This window comes from Schistocerca cancellata, chromosome 6, assembly GCF_023864275.1.
Source record: "Schistocerca cancellata isolate TAMUIC-IGC-003103 chromosome 6, iqSchCanc2.1, whole genome shotgun sequence".
Lineage (NCBI taxonomy): Eukaryota > Metazoa > Arthropoda > Insecta > Orthoptera > Acrididae > Schistocerca > Schistocerca cancellata.
The window spans coordinates 722489722-722513402 of record NC_064631.1 but is presented as its reverse complement, the minus strand read 5'-3'; the positions used below and the strand labels follow the sequence as shown (position 1 = coordinate 722513402).

The 23681-nt window shown below is 45.7% G+C and overlaps 1 protein-coding gene across 1 annotated transcript in view; it reads left to right on the top strand.

Annotated features, from left to right (window-relative positions):
• The first annotated feature begins 269 nt into the window (after positions 1–269).
• The window catches only part of LOC126191568 (facilitated trehalose transporter Tret1-like), a 279926-nt gene continuing 256514 nt past the window's right edge, over positions 270–23681 (top strand). Inside the window, exon 1 of the mRNA XM_049932489.1 lies at positions 270–339. The gene's annotated coding sequence lies outside the window, so the exon portion shown is untranslated. The remainder of the gene's footprint in view (positions 340–23681) is intronic.

Genomic DNA, 23681 nt, shown 5'->3' with positions numbered 1-23681 from the left:
CTATTACACTATCAAATATCTTTGACAAAGATATTGGACAAAGAAATTTGATAGTGTAATACCGGCCCTAGAGACAGGCCGGAGAACGAAACCTTCGGCGCCGCGTGCTACGCACCGCATGTCGTCAGCGGAGAACGCGTCGTGGTAGCGCTAGCGCTAGCGCTCCCCCCCCCCCCCCGCTCACCCCCCCACCCCCGCAGACCCCATCCCCTCCACACGGGCACGGCAGAGCCGGCGCGGCTCGGTCGCTCGCCACAGTCCACAAGTGGTCGGCGCACACACCACGCGCGCGCTCTTCGCTCCTGCGGGCCTTTTTACGACCTGCTCTGAGCCGCTCAGGTAATCCACTCACACGCAGCGCACTATATGTTACTCTGTGGCACTACACCTCCTTGCCCGCTGCTGCGCTAGAACTCGTACATCTTAGCTTCGTTTCCTGGTTGCATGGCATCTACATCCACTCTCCTATAGACCACTGTGAAGTGTGTGGCAAAGCGTACGTTCCACTGTTCCAGTAATTAAGGCTTTTTTTCTCCTTCCATTCACCTATAGAGCGTGGGAAGAATGACTGCTTAAATGCCTCTGTGCGCGCTGTAATCAATCTGATCTTGCCCCTGCGATCCTTCGGGAACACCAAGAGCGTGCTACTTCAGTTCTTTCAACGTCTCTGTAACACTCTCTCGCGGGTCAGATAAACCCGTCACCTTTCGTGCTGTCCTCCTCCCCTGTTAATCGTATTTGGTACGGCGCCACACACTTGAGCTATACTGTAGACTGCGTCGCACGAAGCAGTCTTCTTTGTAGAGTGATTGCATTTGCCTGATATTCTATCAATAAACCGAAGTCTGCTTCCTGCCTTATCCACGACTGGGACTTTGTGGTCGTTCCATGCTACAATGTCTTATACCCCAGTATTTGTAAGAGCTGACCAGTTCCAGCCGCTATAATCACAGGATAAAAAGTGCTTTCGTTTTGAGATATGCACAGTTTTACATTTAAAGCAGGTTGCCAGTCTTTGCAAGGCTTTGAAAACTAACTAAGATCTGACTGAATGTTTGTGCAGCTACTTGCAGACTGTACTTCACCACAGGTAACTGCAGCATCTGCAAAAAGTCTGAGGTTACTATTAATGTTATCCCACGAGGTTATTACTATTCAACATGAACAGCAACAGATCCAACACACTTACCTGCGGCACACCCAAAGTTACTTCTACGTGTGTCGATTACTCTCCATCCAAGATAACTTGGTGTGCCCTCCCTATCAAAGAATCCTCAATCCAGTCGTAAATTTTGCTTGACAGTTGATACCCCATGCAGGCGTAATTTGATAACAAGCCTAGGTGTGGTACTGCGTCACATGTTTTCGTAAATCGATAAACACTGCATCAACCTCACTGCCTCGATCCATGGCGTTCAGTATGCCATGTGAGAAAAGTGTTTTTTCTTTGTGCGACCACACCGTTTTTTTTTTTTTTTTTTTTTTTGCGTAGTGTGTGCAGTGATTCGAGTTCAGAAATTAATGAATAGTGTAACATCAGCTATTTACATTATGAAATAACTTCGTTCCAGGAATGTATAAATAAGGCAGTATTTTACACTAGCGATAAACCGAATGAGGTTACGCTGTTTTAAGCTTAGTGATCTTGTTTTCGGTGTATGGAGGGTCAAATACCCAACTTGTCATCCTGGTTTACGTTTCACGAAATTCCTCTAAATTTCTTCAGGCGAATGCCGGGACGGAGAGAAGTGGCGCAGTGGTTAGCACACTGGACTCTCATTCGGAAGGATGATAGTTCAAACCTGCGTCCAGCCGTCCTGATTTAGCTTTTCCGTGATTTCCGTAAATCGCTTCAGGCAAATGCTGGGATGGTTCCTTTGAAAGGGCACGGTCGACTTCCTTCCCCGTCCTTCCTTAATCCGATGGGACCGATGATCTCGCTGTTTGGTCCCCTCCCCCCCACCTCCCCCCCAAAAAAACATTCATCCATTTAATTCTTGCAAATGCCGGAACTTTGTTACTGTAATGCCACGGTTGACTACCTGTCCAATCCTGGTTGTACTAGACGTGTATGTATGTAATTGCTTCTTTATGTGAATTACGTGCTTTTATCTGAAATTGTAATACTGTGAAATATCCCACACTATGTAAAAGTGATCCACGGCTCAATAAAACTACTACTAGATACATATTTTCCCTGTCCATTCGAGCTAGAAATATTCAGCCATCGACTATAACGAATAAATTTGTTACTAAACGACTCTTACGACATCCATATTTATGTTGCAGAAATCATCGTATTCTTTTATTCATCTATCATTGTACTGCTCCACGAAGGCGTATTCTGAAATGGTTACTGTCAATAGACCATTGCGTAATTCGTTTCCCAATCTTCTCCAAACACTAATGATCTCTTCTTAGAAGAGACGTTAAACTGCAGTCTTTCTTTCTGACTGTTATTTCCATGGATTCTGGGAATAAACATTTATTATCTCCAAATTTCCACCGAAATGTATTCGCTTTTATTACTCTACTACAGCGATGATCATGTACAATCCGTGTTCATAATCTAAACTGTTGAATCGCGTACATTCGGTGACATTCAAGCTAGTCGATTAGAAGAATCATGAAAGTGGAATAATTGTTCAATAGGTCTTGGCCCACAAGGTGAAGAGAAACGGTGGTGAACAACTCCTGATTACCAAAATGGACGCCTGTCTTCTTATGTTCGTTCAGTGTTTGTCTCACTGTGGCGGTGCCGACGTCTGATGAACAGTTGCCCATCTACGGTTTAGCTGTTGTTTTATTATTTTAATTCTGTATTCGCATGTCCCTCCTGCTGCCGCAATGTTGAGTTTTTCAGCTGTGCGATTGGGTTCATTTCCCGCCTGAAAGGTCACAGGTGGGAAGTCAACTAGTGTAACCGAAGTCATGTCTGGGGCTTTCCACGGGAAGAGTTATAGCCCCTCTTCTGTTCTTAATCTATTTAAACGATAAAGGAGACAATCCGAGCAGCCCTCTTGGAGTGTTTGAAGATGACTGTGTCGTTTATCGTCTGGTAAAGTCATTAGGAGATCGAAACGAACTGCATTTGACCGCAAATAATGATATTTGTGATGTCCTGTACATGAGTACTATAATCCGATCCACGAACGATGGCGTTTCGCGCATGTCGAGGCACATACGTTGCGTTATTGACGATTCCAAACGACGGACGGGGTTTCACGATTCGAAACGAAAGTTGCGGTACGCGAATGCGCAAGTTATATCTCTCGCATGTTTCTGCAGAATTTACCACTTACCGCCACCACCAGCGATGACAACTCACAACAGATGGAACAGTAATTCGTTAAGCAACTCGCTACGATCACACTTGCTGCACGCATTAGCTACGGTACTAACGGCAGAACGCTCACACTACTACTAAACGCTCACTGGCTTACGAAGAATGCGGGACATTCGCGCAAACAAAGTTGACATTCGGCACGGTGATTGACGGCAGCGACTGTAAATGGGAAATGCCTGTACGGTCGCTCCCATCAGCCACTGCGCCGAGTGTCAACTTTGTTTGCGCGTGCGCAGAGCAAGACTAAACTCGACCGCCATCGTACGGGACTCCAACTGTAGAAAACCTCGGTTTCACGGTAAATCGCGCAAATTTAACGGTTGACGATTCAGCTGAGGATATAGGGATTACAATATTGCCTATAACTTAAATTGAAATCATTACGTACAAAATATTGTGAGAAGCGAACAAAAAATTTCGTTTTATTGGCAGAACACTTGGAAAATGCAACAGTTCTACCAGAGAGACTCCTTGCACTACGTTTGTTTGTCCTTTTCCGGAGTAATGCTGAGCAGTATAGGATCCTTTCGAGATAGTATTGGCGAAGGACATCGAAAAAGTTCGAAGAAGATCGGCTCGTTTTGTACTGAAGTCACTAACTTTCTCCTCCGAGTGCCAAAATATTTTGTTGCCTCCCATCTACTTAGGGAGAAACACCCATCATAATGACGCAAGAGAAATCGTAAGCTTTACGTGTTCAGTTTTCCACGTGCTGTTCGAAAGTGGGAGGTTGACAAGTAGTCTTAAAAGTGTTTATATGAACCTCGTGCCAAACAATTAAGCGTGAACTGCAAGAGTAATCTTATGGATGCAGATTTGACGTGTCTTCTCAAAGGTTCTAAGTAAGGAAAGTTTTTCTCGCCATCCGCCTCTGAATCGTCTGTTTTCTTATTTTAGCTGACCGTATATTGAATATCACAGGTGGATATGGGAAAACAGCCCGACATTTGCCTACGCGAATGTGGGAAAGAATGCTATTGTGTACCATATTAATGATCGCAAATCGGAACCTGTCACCTTCATGTCTTTGAAGTCAGTGTGTTATGGATAGCGAGCAGGTGCAAACTTCGCGTCAGTGTCTTGTGTTCAGTGCGAAACACTTCCTCCACGTCCCATCGAGTAAAGAGATGTGGCGTAGTTAATGATTCGCCCGTCGGATGATGACGGTTGACTATGAGGGCTTTTTCGTCCGATTTCAGAGATTTTCTTTCATCGAATTACATCTTATCCCTTCATTTCGTTTCCAAACTCATCCATAACACTCACTACTACACTGGCGCTAATCCAAGGAAGGAAGAGAGATTAGGGTTTAACGTCCCTTCGACGACAAGGTCGTTAGAGATGTAGCACGAACTCAAATTGAGTAAGGGGAAGGAATTCGGTGTGTTCTTTTCAAAGGAACAGCCCCGGCAATGGCCTTAAGCGTTTTAGAGAAAGCACCTGAAAAATAAGTGAGAATGGGCCGATAGGATTTGAACCACTGTCATCTCGAATGCGAGTCCAGTATGGTTCATTGTGCACAAGCCAGCTGCAGGTTGCCTATCTAACGGCTTCGAGGGGTAAGGAAAATTTGATTTAAAATGGCTAAAGTGTTTTTTCGCCAAATTTAAAAATTCAAAATGCTGTCATAATCTACTCATTAAGAGGCATAATGTTATATTAAAGGCTTACCGAAGTAAGACAAGTACTGCAGTTAGGAACTATGTATACGAATACGTCGTGAGACAATGTACCTCACAGCGCTCAAATTACGCTCTGTTCGTCCAGTATTTGAGAAAGAGAGCACTTAGCGACTTGCAGCAAACATTACAGATAATTTTAAACCTTTAGGCTGACACTACTCAGAAAATGATGAAAGGTAAAAAGTCTATCGCTTACCGGTACTACATTTCGGTTTTTCATGCAGCAAAAGTTGAGCATTAGGCTTGACGTTCTAACTTATTACTTAAACTTATGCCTCCAACCCCATGAAGCCCATACATAGAAAGACTCTTTGTAGTCTCTACCTCTTCCCTGCAACCCCTCCCCCCATCCCCTCCCTCGCACCACAGTGATGGCAGCAGATTGCCAGCTATCAAACCAAGTATCAAATGGCCTGTTGGATTTCATCTAAGAATGCACGGAAGATGGTAAAAGCCTTTCTTAGCAGTGCCGTGTCAGTTCCATCTAGCTCCCTGTGTACGAGGTGCATTCAAGTTCTAAGGCCTCCGATTTTTTTTCTAATTAACTACTCACCCGAAATCGATGAAACTGGCGTTACTTCTCGACGTAATCGCCCTGCAGACGTACACATTTTTCACAACGCTGACGCCATGATTCCATGGCAGCGGCGAAGGCTTCTTTAGGAGTCTGTTTTGACCACTGGAAAGTCGCTGAGGCAATAGCAGCACGGCTGGTGAATGTGCGGCCACGGAGAGTGTCTTTCATTGTTGGAAAAGCCAAAAGTCACTAGGAGCCTGGTCAGGTGAGTAGGGAGCATGAGGAATCACTTCAAAGTTGTTATCACGAAGAAACTGTTGCGTAACGTTAGCTCGATGTGCGGGGGCGTTGTCTTGGTGAAACAGCACACGCGCAGCCCTTCCCGGACGTTTTTGTTGCAGTGCAGGAAGTAATTTGTTCTTCAAAACATTTTCGTAGGATGCACCTGTTACCGTAGTGCCCTTTGGAACGCAATGGGTAAGGATTACGCCCTCGCTGTCCCAGAACATGGACACCATCATTTTTTCAGCACTGGCGGTTACCCGAAGTTTTTTTGGTGGCGGTGAATCTGTGTGCTTCCATTGAGCTGACTGGCGCTTTGTTTCTGGATTGAAAAATGGCATCCACGTCTCATCCATTGTCACAACCGACGAAAAGAAAGTCCCATTCGTGCTGTCGTTGCGCGTCAACATTGCTCGGCAACATGCCACACGGGCAGCCGTGTGGTCGTCCGTCAGCATTCGTGGCACCCACCTGGATGACACTTTTCGCATTTTCAGGTCGTCATGCAGGATTGTGTGCACAGAACCCACAGAAATGCCAACTCTGGAGGCGATCTGTTCAACAGTCATCCGGTGATCCCCCAAAACAATTCTCTCCACTTTTTCGATCATGTCGTCAGACTGGCTTGTGCGAGCCCGAGGTTGTTTCAGTTTGTTGTCACACGATGTTCTGCCTTCATTAAACTGTCACACCCACGAACGTACTTTCGACACATCCATAACTCCATCACCACATGTCTCCTTCAACTGTCGATGAATTTCAATTGGTTTCACACCACGAAAATTCAGAAAACGAATGATTGCACGCTGTTCAAGTGAGGAAAACGTCGCCATTTTAAGTATTTAAAACAGTTCTCATTCTGGCCGCTGGCGGTAAAATTCCATCTGCCGTACGGTGCTGCCATCTCTGGGACGTATTGACAATGAACGCGGCCTCATTTTAAAACAATGAGCATGTTTCTATCTCTTTCCAGTCCGGAGAAAAAAAATCGGAGGCCTTAGAACTTGAATGCACCTCGTACAAGAGCCTGTTCTCTCGAGCGCCTAACACCTCAAACACAGACTTGTGTCAAATTCTTCTGACGTCACAACACATAGCGTGGTGGTGCTGTCCGTGCACTATATCCTGGAACAAGAATACTAATAGATAAATACGATAACTTTTCCTTCAGCAGTCTTCATTACTATAAGCTTCATGACTACAGCCTACCACGAGACTGAATGCCGCCTGGAAGCGTTGCAGACACGTGACGCGCTCCTGAAAGTACACTGCTCTGAAAAACTTGAGGACGTGGTAGATAAAGTAACGCAACACGTTAATAACTCGGTGGAAATGAATGGCAGTGCGGGAGCGTGTTAACGGAGGTCTTCCCGTCGTGCACAGAAAACTGGACATCAAATGCTTGAGGTTAGCGTGACTGTAGTGTCAAATGGGACTCTCCCCGCAATACGAGACAGTTGAAGGAACGGGAAAAGTCAATGTTTATCAATCAGTGAGCAGTTTTTGTGCACTGTGCTGGTGTCCTTCATTAAAACGTGGCCCAGAGGTAACATTTGGATGATTTCCTACGGGAAAGAACCATCGGGAAACTGGAAAGAGGACGAAGTGCGACAAAAGCAGCCCAGGAGTTTGGTATCGTCCACAGCATTGCTTACGAGCGTAGGGAGCGTTCGGAAGCACATGCACTGGTGTCGGCAGGAGCGGAGGTGGGCGGCTGTGGTCAACGACAGCAGCAGACGGCCGCGACACTGTTGCAGCCGGCAAAAAGGGACCAACGTCAAACAGCAGGTGCCGTTCCAACCACATTTAACAGGACTACAAGGCACGCAATCCCATGCTCCACAGTGGCACGACAACTGCACGGAGCTGGTCGCTTTGTCGGTGACCACTACGTTGTATTTCGTTGACATCCGGTCATGCGTTCCCGGACTTTATGTAAACCCTGTATAATCACGGAGGTGGGCTTTACTCGAAAGAAAATCATTCTTGAAAAATGAAACTCTAATTATTACCAAAAAGACTTCCCTCCATCTAACAATTACAGAATTCTCTCATTACAAAAATTACAAATATTTCAACCAGTTGCGTTATTTGTGAGATAATGTAAATAAAGAGATAAAATTAACACTAAACTTGGGTGTTATTAGTTATATAAGGGACAAAGATTTTCTTCAATTAATAGTTCTGGCAAACAGACAAATCAATCTTGCGCATTCGGTGGTTACCTTGAAATTCCTACAAAATTTTCTCCGTCCGAATAAAGAACGAGATATAATTATAAATGAGTTTTTATCTCCGTAATAAAATATTCCAGATAGCTTCTCCCTGTTTCACAGAAAAACAAATCTCATTCTCTGAAAAACTCAACTGCTCGCTACTGAGCCTCAAATAAGAATTCCCCAGTGCTGCACAACTGAGTGACTAGCAAATAACCACAGACAAAAGATTTCGTCCAACGGAACCAACAGCATCCTTCTAATAATTAAATGCAATACAAAGACCTAATTCATATAAGGTTCTTCTTTAGCCGGCACGGTAGCTCAGCGTGTTCGGTCAGAGGGTTAGCTCCCTCTGTAATAAAAAAAACTGAAGTTAATCGATCAACAACGAACTTAAACGGATGTCTTACGACGTCCGCCCCGAGCAGATGCAACGAACAAAATGAGATTTTTTTTAAAAAAAGTTTACAACTCTCAAGTGATAAAAACATACACTGAGGTAACAATAGCCATTGGATACCTCCTGATATCATGTCGGACCTTCTTTCGCCCATCGTAATGCAACAACTCGACGGAAGTCCGCTGCAGAAATATTGAGTTATGCTTCCACTACAGCCGTCCATAACTGCGAAAGTGTTGCCGGAGCACGATTCCGTGAACGAACTGACCTCTCTATTTTGTCCCATAAAATGTCCGATGGGATTCCATTCGGACGATCAGAGTAGCCAAATCATTCGCTTGAACTATCCAGAATACACTTCAAACTAATCGCGAACATTTGTGGCCTGGTGACATGGCGCATTGTCATCCGTAAAAATGAAGTCACGAATGGCTGCAAATGGTCTCCAGGTAGCCGGACTTAGCCATTTCCAGTCAATGATAGGTTCAATTCGACCAAATGTTCAAATGTGCGAGAAATCTTATGGGACGTAACTGGTAAGGTCACCAGTCCCTAAGCTTACACACTACTTAACCTGAATTATCCTAAGGACAAACACATACACCCATGCCCGAGGGTGGACCCGAACCTCCGCCGGGATCAGCTGCACGGTCCAGGACTGCAGCGCCTCAGACCGCTCGGCTAATCCCGCGCGGCCCAATTCGACCAGAGGACCCGGTCCTTCCCATGTAAACGAGGCTCACACCATTGTGGCACCACCACCACCACCAGCTCGCACAGTCAGTTGTTGACAACTTGGATCCATGGCTTCGTGGGGCTTGCGCCACATTCGGACCCTACCATCAGCTTTTACCAACTGAAATCAAGACTCAGATCAGTCCACAATTTTCCAGTCGTCTAGGGAGCAACTGACATGGTCATGAGACCAGGTGAGGCGCTGCAGGCGATGTCATGCTTTTAGCAGAGGCACTCGCGTCAGTCGTCTGCTGTCATAGCCGATTAACGCCTAATTTCGCCGCAATGTCGCAACGGATATGTTCATCGTACGTCCCATATTGAGTTCTGCGCCTATTTCACGCGGCGTTGCTTGTCTGTTAGTTCTGACAACTTCACGAAAACGATGCTGCTCTCGGTCGTTAAGTGTAGGCTCTCGGCCACTGCGTTGTCCTTAGTGAGAACTAATGGCTGAAATTTGACGTTCCCAGCACACTCTTGACACTGTGTATCTCGGAATATTGAATTCTCTGACGATTTTTGAGATGGAATATCCCATGCGTCTTGCTCCAACTGCCATTCCGCGAAGTGTCTTAATTCCCGTCGTGCAGCCTTAATCATGTTGGAAAACTTTTAACGACTGATGGCCACAGATGTTAAGTCCCATAGTGCTCAGAGCCAAAACTTTTCACAGGAGTCACTTTGAGTACAAATAACAGCTCCGCTACTGCACTGCCCGCGATACTATCACCATCTATATACGGGCATATCGCTGCCTCATGAATTTTGTTAACTCAGTGTATTGTTTCATGTCTGAAGACAGAGTAGCGTTTGTAAGTTCGTTCCGACAAATCGGCAATCTTCCGTCCAGTTCCTCACCAACGAAAGGACTGAAGATTTGAATAATCGTTTGCCGTGACTGCAGTACTGTTTTGCAGTGAGTGTGTACGAGGCTAATCCGGGAAGTTAGGTTACACGAATTTTTTGAAGTACAAAAAATGAATTTATTTCGATAAAATTTACATGCATTGTAGTACAGGCCATGCATTATTTTTCCACACAATCGCCATTTGCCCCAATACATTTTGTCATCGGTGAGACGAGATTTTTGATTCCTGTGTCATAGACGTCTCCCGCCGCCTTCTTCGGCCACTTTTTTACTTCGATTTACATCTCGTTTTCCAGGAAGGTGTTCCTTCAATTTAGTGAACAGATGATAGTCACTAGGTGCGAGACTGGGGCTTTGAGAGAGGTGGCTTAAAACATCCCAGCCAAACGAAGTCAACAACTCATTGTGTGCGGGCGTGCGTTGTCATAAAGGAGATAGACTCCCGTTGTCTGCATCCCCTACGGTTGTATGGCTCTGCGAAGTTTCTTCATGGTCTCACATACATTGCAGCGTTTATTGTTTCACTTCTTTCCAAAAAAATCAACCAGTAGAATCCATTTTCTGTCGCAAAACACTGACACTATGAGTTTCTTCGCTGTTTGTCGAGTTTTGAATTTTTTTGGCTGAAGGAGAATGAGAATGGCGCCACTGCATTGATTGTCGTACACTCTCTGGAGTATGGTGATAAACCCAAGTTACATCTCCTGTCTCTATGTAGTTGAGAAAAGCCTCGCTCTGAGTCTCAAAACGGTAAAGAAAATCGCGAGCGGCACTGACTGTTCATTTTGTGTGCTTCGGTAAGCATCTTGGGCACCCATTGTGCACGCAACTTGCGATAATTTCGTCCATCAGTTACGATTTTACGAACAACAGTTCGTGAAATGTTTGGATAAACTGCATGCAGATCGTCGGTTATCGAACGGCGGTCAGAGAGAAGACGTTCTTCACTTTTCTGCATTACATCATCAGTCACAACAGACGGTCTTCCGCTTCTGACTTCATCGTGAATTTCCGTCCTTCCAAAATTGAAATTCCGCACCCATTTCGTCACGTGCTGCCTTGAAATTACTCCCTCTCCATTAACTGAAACAATTTCGCGATGAATCGCAGCGGCGTTGATGGCCTTAACATTTAGGTAGCGAATTATGGCGCGCATTTATTACTTGGTGGCAGCCGGAATGAGAACGCTCGTTTCTAAGTCACCACAACACTAATCGACCAGCTACTGATTGTTGCGAATGCTCGTATCTTCCACAGGCTTTTCGCTACACGGCAGTGATACCAACTTCTCCTAGGGACATTCCCTACTAAACTCCCTTAGTTTCCTGATAACCCTCGTAAAAACGACGATTATATGTTCGCTGAGAAATTGCTTCAGTTTTTATAAATGATTTTACACATTATCGCGAAGGCGAACCATACAACATTAAAGCCTGTACGTAACTAACAGGCCACACAATCGTTCCGAGAAATACGGTCACACTTATTTTTTTATTTATTTAGCGTATGGCAAATACAAATCACGTATGAAAAATCTAAAAGTACATAACACACAAAACAGTTACAATATCACAAACAAACATCTAGGTTAGAAATATAATCGATTGCACTGTTAGTCGCATCCATGAAGTCCCTTGTTGGCCCAGGGTAGGCCCTCAGAGGGCATTCTACCACGATATGGTGAATTGTCTGCCTGTCGGCGCCGCAGTCGCACTGTGGTGATGGCACTATGCTCCATTTGTACAAGGAGTCCGCACAACGGCCGTGGCTCGTCCTGATCCTGTTAAGGGTAGACCAGATTTTGCGGGGCAAGTCAAAGCCCCGAGGTCTGTTAGATGTTCCCAATAAGGTGTTAACCTGAGGCGGTGTCTTTTCCTCCCATTCTTCTCTCCAGCGGTCCTCAAGAATAAAAGCGTTCTTTACCAGATCTTTGGCACTTGCGAGAGGGGGGTGTCTGGATTTCAATCTATTTTGCTCAATTCCATTAACTCAGGGTGTGGATAGGAAGATCTGGGCTATTTTGGATTTTTCGACACTCCCTGACAAGTCCGTGTTCTCTGCGCAAATGTGGCGGCGGGATATGGCTCAATACAGGCAGCCATTGGACAGGAGTTGACCTGATCGTTCCAGAGATAATCCTCATCGTTTTGTTCAAGACTGCATCTACCTTCTTGATGTGAGCACTATTTAACCATATTGGGGATCAGTACTCTGCTGCAGAATAGACAAGTCCTAGCGCAGAGCTACGCAGAACGGAGGCAGTGGACCCCCAACTAGTGCCACAAAGCTTTTGGACAATGTTGTTTCTAGTTCTGACTTTTTCAGCAGTGTTTACAAGGTGTTGTTTATAGCTCAATGTTCTATCGAGTGTCACGCCCAGATACTTTGGTGTTCTATTATATGGAAGAATGCCGCCATCAAAGCGGATCTTGAGCTCTTTGTTTGCTAATTTGTTATTCGGGTGGAAACAAGTGGCCTCTGTTTTGGATGGGCTGGGTTGGAGCCTCCAGTCACGGAAGTATTTTCCTAGAGTGGTCAAATCGCTGGATAGTGTGATCTCAGTTTCCTCCATCACTCGATGTTGTGTGGCCAAGGCCCAGTCGTCCGCATATCCGAACATTTTGGATCTCGTCCTAGGCATATCGGCTATATACATGCTGAAAAGCAGTGGAGCCGGTCACACTGTAACAACCCCACCCGCAAATTTCACAACAGGCCGTTACGCAAGCTGGTTCGGTGGTGTGCACTTGTCTTCCTCCAAACCTGCAGACTTCAGATGGTTCCGCCAAGGAAACCCATGATTCGTCAGCCCATCCATCACGCCAAGAAACGTCTTGCCACCGTCTTGTGGCGACGTTGCATACATCACTTGAGGCAACACCGCCTCTCAATCACTGTCGCCACGTTTAGGGCCTTCGTGCAGTAAAATCACGCCGCTGGGAATAGAGACAAACTCGGCGCGCAATGCCTTTTTAAAACAAGAGCAGTGGCTAAGAGAATGTACTCACATCAAGGAGTGCGGGAGCTCAAGTCGCTGTTATGCGAGATGGCTTCAGCGGAATCTACAGAGGCCTCTGTGAAACATACTACTGCCGCTCTGCCCCACGTACTGCCCAGATGGAGGGCTCCGCCTCTAATGATCTCGATGTTAATGGAACATTTCATGTATATGGCCATGTTCCGAAAGCCTTCATAATGTTAATGTTTTACTTCTATCTCATTTATTTATGAATGACGCTTATTATATGTTCGTCGCTGATTTCAAATTGCTGGCGACTGTTACCGCCGAACGTCACAAAGAATTGAGTTGGACCTGGATATGTGAGACTGGTTAACTGAGAAAATCCTGTATGTGAGCGTCATAGTTAGGCTAGACATTTCACGCCCAAAACTCTTATATGAAATATTATTTTTCATGTACGGCATGTACGGATCTCTTTATCTAGGAGCACCCGAACTTTCTTCTGCGTGAGACTGATTTCCAGGAAATGCGAGGAAACACTCATTTCATCTACACAATCAATTTATCCGGAATTTGAAATATATGTATAGTGTTCTTACTTCGGGATTTAGATAAATTGAATACTGATCATTTGTAGCCTCGGGAATGAAATACGCCGTGCATGTTTCGGCAACCATTTAATTTAACAGTGTCATTTTCCCACTTAAAACTGAAATCATTCATTTGTTTTCTGTACATTCAGTTTGGATAGTAGCCAACTGTAAACTTCCTTGCATTCTCTTGAAGGAGTTCTTTGGTTTTTTCAGTGACTGGAATCTTGCTGTCATTAGCAAAGAAAGTTTTTTTCCAGTGACTAACACTATTTTTTGTTTGGGTCTGTCTGGTGAAACTGAAGTGCAACTAACTTTGTAGCTGGATTTCTATGTGGTAGGTAGAAGGGCAACAATATTTTTATTTATGTCATAAGGACTGCGGGCTGATTATCCTTAAGCCCTTATTACAGGTAAGTTACTGGTGTTGACGTTATTAAGGAACTTCAATGAGAGCAAGAGGCACCATAATGCGGTGCTAGCGCTGACGCGTGACATAGCCCGTGGATTCCAGGCGTCTCGAGTTCGGAAGCATGGGTTCGGCCTTATACAGCAACTCGATGGTGCATATGATCGACTCTTGGTATAGCTCAGGATGTAGATCTGTGAATCGTGCCCACCTCGGTACCTCCAGGATGAGACGCAAGCACCGGTTCTGAAGTCGTTGAATGAATTAGAGACTGGAAGGACACGCTGTTCCTCATGGAGAACAACCATACAAGATCATTGGGAGGTCTGTTGCTCGGAAGAGGCGAAGTTTCGTGTGGACTTGCATATCAGTGCCGGCAAGCAGAGGGTACAGTTATATGATGAGGCGAAGGATCTGAACCCATTTCTCTTGGACATGTTGTTGAGAGATGAGTCTGCTGTCCAGGATGACCTGAAGCATTTGACATGGTCAGCCCATTCCAGTTCTCTAGAGTGAAGAGTGAGCCTGTCTCGCAGGTCAGGACGCTGTCGTGTAAACATTAAAGCGCGGGTCTTGGCAGCGTGAAGGGTGATGTCATTGTCTGCAGCCCACCGTTCAGTGGTAATGTGCTGTTGATGAAGACGCCAAATAACTGCAGTCACTCGATGACTGCCCGTCAGCAGGCTGCTATCATCAGCGTACTGGGCACTAGCCACGGCAGAGTTAGAAATCTTTCACACAGATGACGAATAGTAATGGTGACAATACCGATCCCTGGGGGAAGCCATCCACGAGGTGTTTCAAGCTGGAATGACGCCCTTTTTTGTGCCCAAGTTATGAATTTTGACCAGTAATTTTTACATGATAGTAATCCTTCTCCACGCCAAAAAAAAAAAAAAAAAAAAGAAATCAAATATGTAGTTTGATACATTAAGGTTGTATATGATGTAGAAGATGGGGTTTGGTGGACAGTTTCCGCTTGAATGCAAATTGATTGGGTCTGATAAAGTGTGAATGTGTGTGTTGCGGCTTACGAGCGCCCAACGCCGAGGTTATCAGCGCCCTGACACACATTAAAAGAAACGAATGTGGACAAAATTAGCAAAAATGAGATCATACACGCAAACACAGCGGGCAAAGACGAAAAATACTGCATAAGGAAATCAAATGTAAGCAAAACGTGAAAGGAGCGTCAAGTCCGCCACAGTAAATTGTTGCTGGCTCTCCACTTATGTAAAATATGGGTGCGCCAGTCTCCATGTGAACAAATTAAGATCCTCTCCCTAAAATAGTGGCAAAAACATTGGACAAGTCACAGAACTTTAAAACTTTAACCACATTCGTTTGAGTATTTCGTAAAGGGGATGGCAGATCCTGCGGCAAGTCAGCCGCGGCCCGCTGGTCAGGAAATAAAACGCAATCCAATAAAACGTGGCGCACAGTGATCTGGACGAAACAAGCACCACGTATTGGAGGGTCCTCTCCCCGGAGCAAAAAGCCATGCGTCATAGGACTGTGGCCTATGGGAAGACGAGTGAGGAGGACCTCGTCCCGTCTATGTGACTGGAAGGAAGTACACCACACACGCGTTGTGGGCTTGACTAAACGGAGCTTGTTGTCAGCCATTTCCAGCTACTCTTCCTCCCACAGACGTAAGACTCTAGAGCTCAACAGCGAGGTGAGTGTGTGCTGGGGGATGGCACACTGGAATACTTGCGGATCGAGGCAAGCCTCCTTGGCTGAGAGGTCTGCCCTATCACTCCCAGAAATGCCGACGTGCTCTGGAACCCAGCAGAAAGCCACCACCTTCCCCATTCGTTGTAGTAGGAGGAGGGCACTCTGGATGGTCTGGACTATTTTATCTGCTGGATACAAATGTTGCTACAAGTGAAGGGCACTGAGTGAATTGAAACAGACAAGAAATTTAGGACGGGAAGAGTGCTCCTGTGCCCACAAGATCGCAGACAACCATGCGTCAAAGACAGTAAACGCTTGAGGCAGTCGGACCTTGAGGACATGATCCGGAAAAACAACAAAGCAACCAACAGAATCCCTCTGTTTTGATCCATCCGTAAAAACAGCTACATAGTCGTGGTGCTCTGGTAAAATGGCAGAAAATGTTGCATTAAAAACGGAAGCAGGAGTGCAGTCTCTCTTGTACCACGCAAAATCTAAAATCACTCTGGGCTTCTCTAGTAACCAGGGTGGCAAGTTGTTAAAACCCTGGATTTGGGACCAGACGGCCTCCACACCGAGGGCTCCAGCACATGTTGCAGGCGGATCCCAAACGACATCGTGGCTCGGGGACGGTGGGAAAAAAGGCGGTCCAGGGGTGGATGTGCAACAATGTCGCGAGTGAAGTTGGAGCTGTAAGAAACTTACACACCTGGCGCACCAGAAGGAGCTGCCGCCAGATGGTAAGTGGCAGTTCCCCGGCCTCAGCACAGAGGCTGGGTATGGGACTGGTCCGATAAGCACACATGGCCAGTCAAATCCCCGCATGGCGGACAGCATCAAGGATCCGCAAATAAGAGGGCCTCGCTGACCCATACACTGTGCACCTGCAGTCCAGCTGCGAATGCACAAAAGCCTGATGAAACTGGAGGAGACGCGTCCTGTCCACTCCCCAAGACCTGTGGCTCAGGCACTTGAGGATGTTCAGTGCCTGCAGGGTTCTGGCTTTCGAGTCTCGCAGGTATGGCAACCCTGACAATCTGGAGTCAAAAAGGAGACCCAGAAACCGCACTGTGTCTCTAAAATGTAGGATAGTGTCCCCCATATTCAAGGTAGGCAAATTAAAAAGACAATGAGACCAATTAAAATGAACACACACACACACACACACACACACACACACACACACACACACACATACTGATCTCCTGTGCCAGTTGTCGCGTCCATGCCACGTCTTCATCGTCACCACTACGAGATATTGTATTTTGGACCTCAAATGTTGTTGTGAAAATTTTGGCTTTTCTTAGAGGATCGTAACTCTGGCCTGCTGGGCCCTAGATGGCCAGTTCTGGAAGTAATATGTGCTGTATCGTTCGTAGCACGCTCCATTGGTTCCTAGATTACAGGGTGAGAAGCGTCTATCTTACTCTTCCATTCTCCAACCCAGAATTCAGTTGCTCGGATGTGATGCTCCTTTTGCAGTCTCTTCATCTCCCTGCTGGGGAGTTGCATGTGGTCCAGAGCATTCCTGATTGTACCAGTGAACAGGTGGTGGTCTGAAGTGAGGTCCACAATGGTGTTGAGCTGGAGATCGAGATGGAGGTTCTTTAGCATCGCCACATCGAGAACATCAGTGCGATGATTCCTGTTGTGTAGAACATGTGCTGGATCATCAGGGCCGAAAGTAATTGCTCCCAGGTGCTCCCCAAGGGAGTGGAGTTGCTCTACCTTTGGGTGGTTTCAGCGAGAGTTCCATCTGTAGGTCTTCGCATTTAGATCTTAACATAGGAGGATCTGATGAAAATGGTCAAAAATTGTTGTGAAGCCTCGTTCGTCGAATTGTCTCTGCGTACTCTGGTAGGCTGCTATCATTATAACAGCACCATGGGCCGTGTTGATTGTGATAGCCATCACCTCCAAGGTGGTAAGTTGAGGAAGGATGATAGGTGTATGCGTGACAGCCTTGGTGATGAACATGACCGTGCCCATGGTCTCTGGCACGATCAGTACAGTAACCAATCATATTCCTGAGCTTGAAGGAGAGTGTGCGCCAGAGATGGGTCTATGTCAGAAACAGAACTTTTTTACATATATGCCTCTTGCTACGCCTTCGTGAGTTTCCGTGTTTCTGTAGCTATCTTTAGTACAACAGGAAAGGTGCTTCACAATGAAAAATTCAAGGAAAAGGAATAACGTCCATGGACGTCACGGAATGTGATGAAAATAAATGGTTAAAATTTAGGATCATACAAGTGCACGCATAAAAAGTCGGATATTCTGTGACACTGCCCAACGTTATTGTGAGATATTCTTCCCGTGGCAACAAATCAGATAGTTACTAGAAGCGTTTCTGAGATATGCTGGTTCTATCAGCGTTTGTTATGCAAATAGTACTGTTTTCTGGCTCGTACACGTCATGGGATATCGTCTTCGTCTCCGAGCCATAAGAGCAACGCACGACCTACTTTGATGTTCTGTTTATATATTCAGAGCGGTCAGTCGCAAATTTGTCTGTCTATACTTTCTAGTACTCTATACGTAAGAAAATGTACACTTCCAACGGTACATCCTCTCAAAAAATACTGTAGAAACGCGTAACAAATCTAATGGTTCGTTTTGCTGCGAGTTGGCGAAGCACCTACTTCTGTCCATAGTAGTGTCAGAAATGGGGTTGGTACACTTTGTGCAGCGTGACAGTTGTGCGGAGGGACATTTCTGTGGAGCGTACTGTTCTTACTGGAATAAGTAGCACTTGGCAGGGAGTCTGTTTGTGATATGGGGAAGTCAACGAGTGTGAAAACAGAGGACCTGATTGTGGTGACAGACTTAACTGTAGCTTCACTCGAGGTCTGTGTTAGGTTGGAATGTGACAGTCTGGTTGTTAGGCAGAGTCAACCTACCCAAAGTGTCGTGCACTCCCTCGAAATGTCAATATATTCCATCTGTGGACAGCCGGCTGCTGTGGACGAGCGGTTCTAGGTGCTTCAGTCCGGAACCGCCCGCCGGCTACGGTCGCAGGTTCGAATCCTGCCTCGGGCATGGATGTGTGTGATGTCCTTAGGTTAGTTAGGTTTAAGTAGTTCTAAGTCTAGGAGACTGATGACTTCGGATGTTAAGTCCATAGTGCTTAGAGCCATTTGAGCCATCTATGTACAAATGTCACTTTGCATAAAACTTAGAAACAAAAAAATGGTTCAAATGGCTCTGAGCACTATGGGACTTAACATCTATGGTCATCAGTCCCCTAGAACTTAGAACTACTTAAACCTACCTAACCTAAGGACATCAGACAACACTTACAAACAGGTCACAAACCTAGACTTTTTGTTGTTCTCATCTTGTTTTATTGCTCAGATCAACATCTATTGTATAGCACCCAGGCCACGTCAAGTACAAATTTACGCAGGATAGACAATACTGCCTTACGGAACACAGAGAAAATCTTGTAAACGAAATTCTTTTATTGTATTTTTCAACGTCAGGTCACAGAAAGTTAACATAAGAGATTTTACTTTTTAGTAAGACATCGTCAAACTATTTGAATTCGTTACATAGAAACTCCTCGAAGTATAACCGAACAGGGCAGGAAAGGCTCTCACGTTATGATAAGTCGAAGCAAGTTGTGATACACTTTGTGTGACATGAAGCTGAGAAATAAAATCAAAAATTTTGTGAGTTGTATAATGTACAGGCCCTCAATTCTGAATGATTTTTTTTGTGTGTTTGCACTTTTTTGTTCTGCAGTGTCGACGCACAAGGAAGAGGATCGCAGATTAGAGCAGAGGCAGAATTCCCATAGGTTATATCTCAGTTGTACCGTTATGCGTATTTAGGCGAGCTAATCGCCCGCCCAGTATTGGTACAAAGTGGGGTGAAATAGTTGTACAGCTGAACGCTAGCGGGCCAAGGTTCCCGGGGGCGCGGCGGCAGTTCCGGATTCCGGCTAGGTGACCGATAAGAGCGAGTCCAGGTAAAAAGACTAGTAGCAAAGGACCGGATGTGTATAAATCCCAGTACAGGGAATTTTGGCGACGGACGGTCGCTTATGAGGACAGACAATGCTCCAAGAAGTGGCGGAGTGTCAGATAATCTTAAAGTTGGCTAAGTTAACCTCTCTGAACTTCGACAATAAGTCACAGTTACATACTAAAGCAAATCTGAATACGTATGCGATCTCAGAAAAATGAGGCACATCCAACGACACAACAATATTTCAATATCTTTAGAACAATAGAAATTAATATTTCACAGTGAATAAATATTTACACAGTGAACATCTGAATTGACAACTTTTAATCGCTTCATGTGATTTCAACAAACTACGTTTCAGATGATAGCATTGCATTATAGCTGTCGTCCTTGAAAGCTATAAATGTGAATCTATTTTTTTAATTGATTTATTTTGTCTTTTATATCTTTTTTATTAGGCAGATGTTTGTCAGAACATCGTATCCGCCATAATTACATAGTAAAAGAGTACAGCTTCAGTAACGCATTTTATGATACTTGTTTAGTTATTTAATGAACAGTTAACTATTTTTTCCAGTAAATTTATTGAAGTGTTGATCGCAAGTGCTATTAAAAGCTCTGCTAATTTATAAGTGGTCAATCTCAGTGTTAGCGGATACAACAATTGAAAAGCGAACCAAAAGACGCTTCTGTCAAGCAGGCATAAATAACTGTTTAAACAATACTTAAGGGCAGTACTATCGTTTGTCGGGAGCACAATTACGCAAGAATGTTGGCTTATTTATCTATGAACCAACTGTAGCTGATATTTGTAGTAAATGATCTGAGTGAATGTTAAAGACATTTCTTCATTTACATATTGTTGTAATGTATTAGTTTAGTCTGTAGAGCTTAAGGACGATGTATTTTTGGTGGAGATGGCTTTCTGCCACTGGAAAAGCAGAAAGTAAAGTGGAGACTGGAACCTCTCGAGTGAAGAGCGCAAGGAAGCGATTCTGGGCAATTTTATGTCGAGTGCTGAAGTCACGCAGACCTGCCTATGGCAACGTGCGTGCTTCGGTCGTATATGTGACGGCTGTGAACGGCCGCTGCAGTACTCTGTCTTTTGAAGGGACTTTATATTTCGAGAGGGACGAATGCACTCCAGAGCAGAACTCTATATAATTTTTCTTGTTTGTATTACGGAACTGAGGACAGACAGAGTATGAGTTATTAGTCTTTGTATCGCGTGTGTCAATTTGTGAATCATCGTGTTGAAGTCTGAACTGTTTCGAGCTCTAGTATATTTCATACATCGTAATTGCGAAGCGGACTTTGTTTTCGCCTGTCTTTGATAACTACTTAGGCTGGGGAAATTTCTACCATTAGCGTAACGCTCTCGACATAACTTTACAGCATTTAATAAGGGTATTTTCTATCTGTATTTTAACAGAATATCTTACGACCACTTCCCGTTTATTTGAGGTGTCCTTTCTTGACTGAACATTATTCAACATAATTATCTGTCGTCTAGATCAATTACAGACGTTAGACTAGAACACTGGTTATCAAATTATTGATTTAGCTTTTATTTTGTATTTCTGAGTATTTTTTATTTCAAAATTCTAGGCAGTGCATAGACTATTTGAGTGCAGGTATCACAGCTTTAGGTTACTACACTCCTGGAAATTGAAATAAGAACACCGTGAATTCATTGTCCCAGGAAGGGGAAACTTTATTGACACATTCCTGGGGTCAGATACATCACATGATCACACTGACAGAACCACAGGCACATAGACACAGGCAACAGAGCATGCACAATGTTGGCACTAGTACAGTGTATATCCACCTTTCGCAGCAATGCAGGCTGCTATTCTCCCATGGAGACGATCGTAGAGATGCTGGATGTAGTCCTGTGGAACGGCTTGCCATGCCATTTCCACCTGGCGCCTCAGTTGGACCAGCGTTCGTGCTGGACGTGCAGACCGCGTGAGACGACGCTTCATCCAGTCCCAAACATGCTCAATGGGGGACAGATCCGGAGATCTTGCTGGCCAGGGTAGTTGACTTACACCTTCTAGAGCACGTTGGGTGGCACGGGATACATGCGGACGTGCACTGTCCTGTTGGAACAGCAAGTTGCCTTGCCGGTCTAGGAATGGTAGAACGATGGGTTCGATGACGGTTTGGATGTACCGTGCACTATTCAGTGTCCCCTCGACGATCACCAGTGGTGTACGGCCTGTGTAGGAGATCGCTCCCCACACTATGATGCCGGGTGTTGGCCCTGTGTGCCTCGGTCGTATGCAGTCCTGATTGTGGCGCTCACCTGCACGGCGCCAAACACGCATACGACCATCATTGGCACCAAGGCAGAAGCGACTCTCATCGCTGACGACGACACGTCTCCATTCGTCCCTCCATTCACGCCTGTCGCGACACCACTGGAGGCGGGCTGCACGATGTTGGGGCGTGAGCGGAAGACGGCCTAACGGTGTGCGGGACCGTAGCCCAGCTTCATGGAGACGGTTGCGAATGGTCCTCGCCGATACCCCAGGAGCAACAGTGTCCCTAATTTGCTGGGAAGTGGCGGTGCGGTCCCCTACGGCACTGCGTAGGATCCTACGGTCTTGGCGTGCATCCGTGCGTCGCTGCGGTCCGGTCCCAGGTCGACGGGCACGTGCACCTTCCGTCGACCACTGGCGACAACATCGATGTACTGTGGAGACCTCACGCCCCACGTGTTGAGCAATTCGGCGGTACGTCCACCCGGCCTTTCGCATGCCCACTATACGCCCTCGCTCAAAGTCCGTCAACTGCACATACGGTTCACGTCCACGCTGTCGCGGCATGCTACCAGTGTTAAAGACTGCGATGGAGCTCCGTATGCCACGGCAAACTGGCTGACACTGACGGCGGCGGTGCACAAATGCTGCGCAGTTAGCGCCATTCGACGGCCAACACCGCGGTTCCTGGTGTGTCCGCTGTGCCGTGCGTGTGATCATTGCTTGTACAGCCCTCTCGCAGTGTCCGGAGCAAGTATGGTGGGTCTGACACACCGGTGTCAATGTGTTCTTTTTTCCATTTCCAGGAGTGTATTTGCAGCGAATTAGCTGCGGGGCGTGAAAGGGGACGTGCGCCGCTCGACCCCATGGCTATATCTAGCTATTATTTGTAAACAGAACCATCCATAGCCCAAGTACCTAAAGTGTGAGTAACCACAGGCAAAGACGCAGGAGGTTTGCTCGTATGGGACGCTGTTTGGACAGGCAGCCCCGCTTAGCAGTGACCATTAGGTACCGCCGCACTCTGCGCCATCATCCATAACGAAGAAGTCAATATTCTTGGTAAAGAAGCCACTGAATTCTAAAGTTCAGTCGACTTAAATTGGGCCTTTAGAATTGTATTGTCTGGCCACACAGAAATCCTTCCAAAACCATCACTGGAGTAGAACATATTCAGTTAGCAAGGGGAAGACATTACCACCTGTTTCGAAAGGCAGCTACACTTGAATAGTAACCATTAGATATCGTCTATTCAAGTGGCTGATATGCACTATTTGCCGAATAAGACTCAATCACAGAAATTTTCCGAAGCCCCTCCGTTGCATTGGAAATAATCCAATTCCGTTATGTGACTGCACTAACAATACTGAAGGTGACGTCAATCACATCCTCTTTGCCTGTGCAAAACGAGAGAAATTTGACTGCGTTAGTGAATGTTTTACAAACACATCAATCAACAGGGGCTTAAGAAGCTTGTGCCCATCCTTGAGGCCGGCCGGAGTGGCCGAGCGGTTCTAGGCGCTACAGTCTGGAACTGCACGACCGCTACGGTCGCAGGTTCGAATCCTGCCTCGGGCATGGATGTGTGTGATGTCCTTAGGTTAGTTAGGTTTAAGTAGTTCTAAGTTCTAGGGGACTGATGACCTCAGAAGTTAAGTCCCATCGTGCTCAGAGCCATTTGAACCCATCCTTGACAGTAGTGCACTGGCGGATACTTACTTTTCTTCAGTATCTTGGTATGAACAGAGTGACACCTCA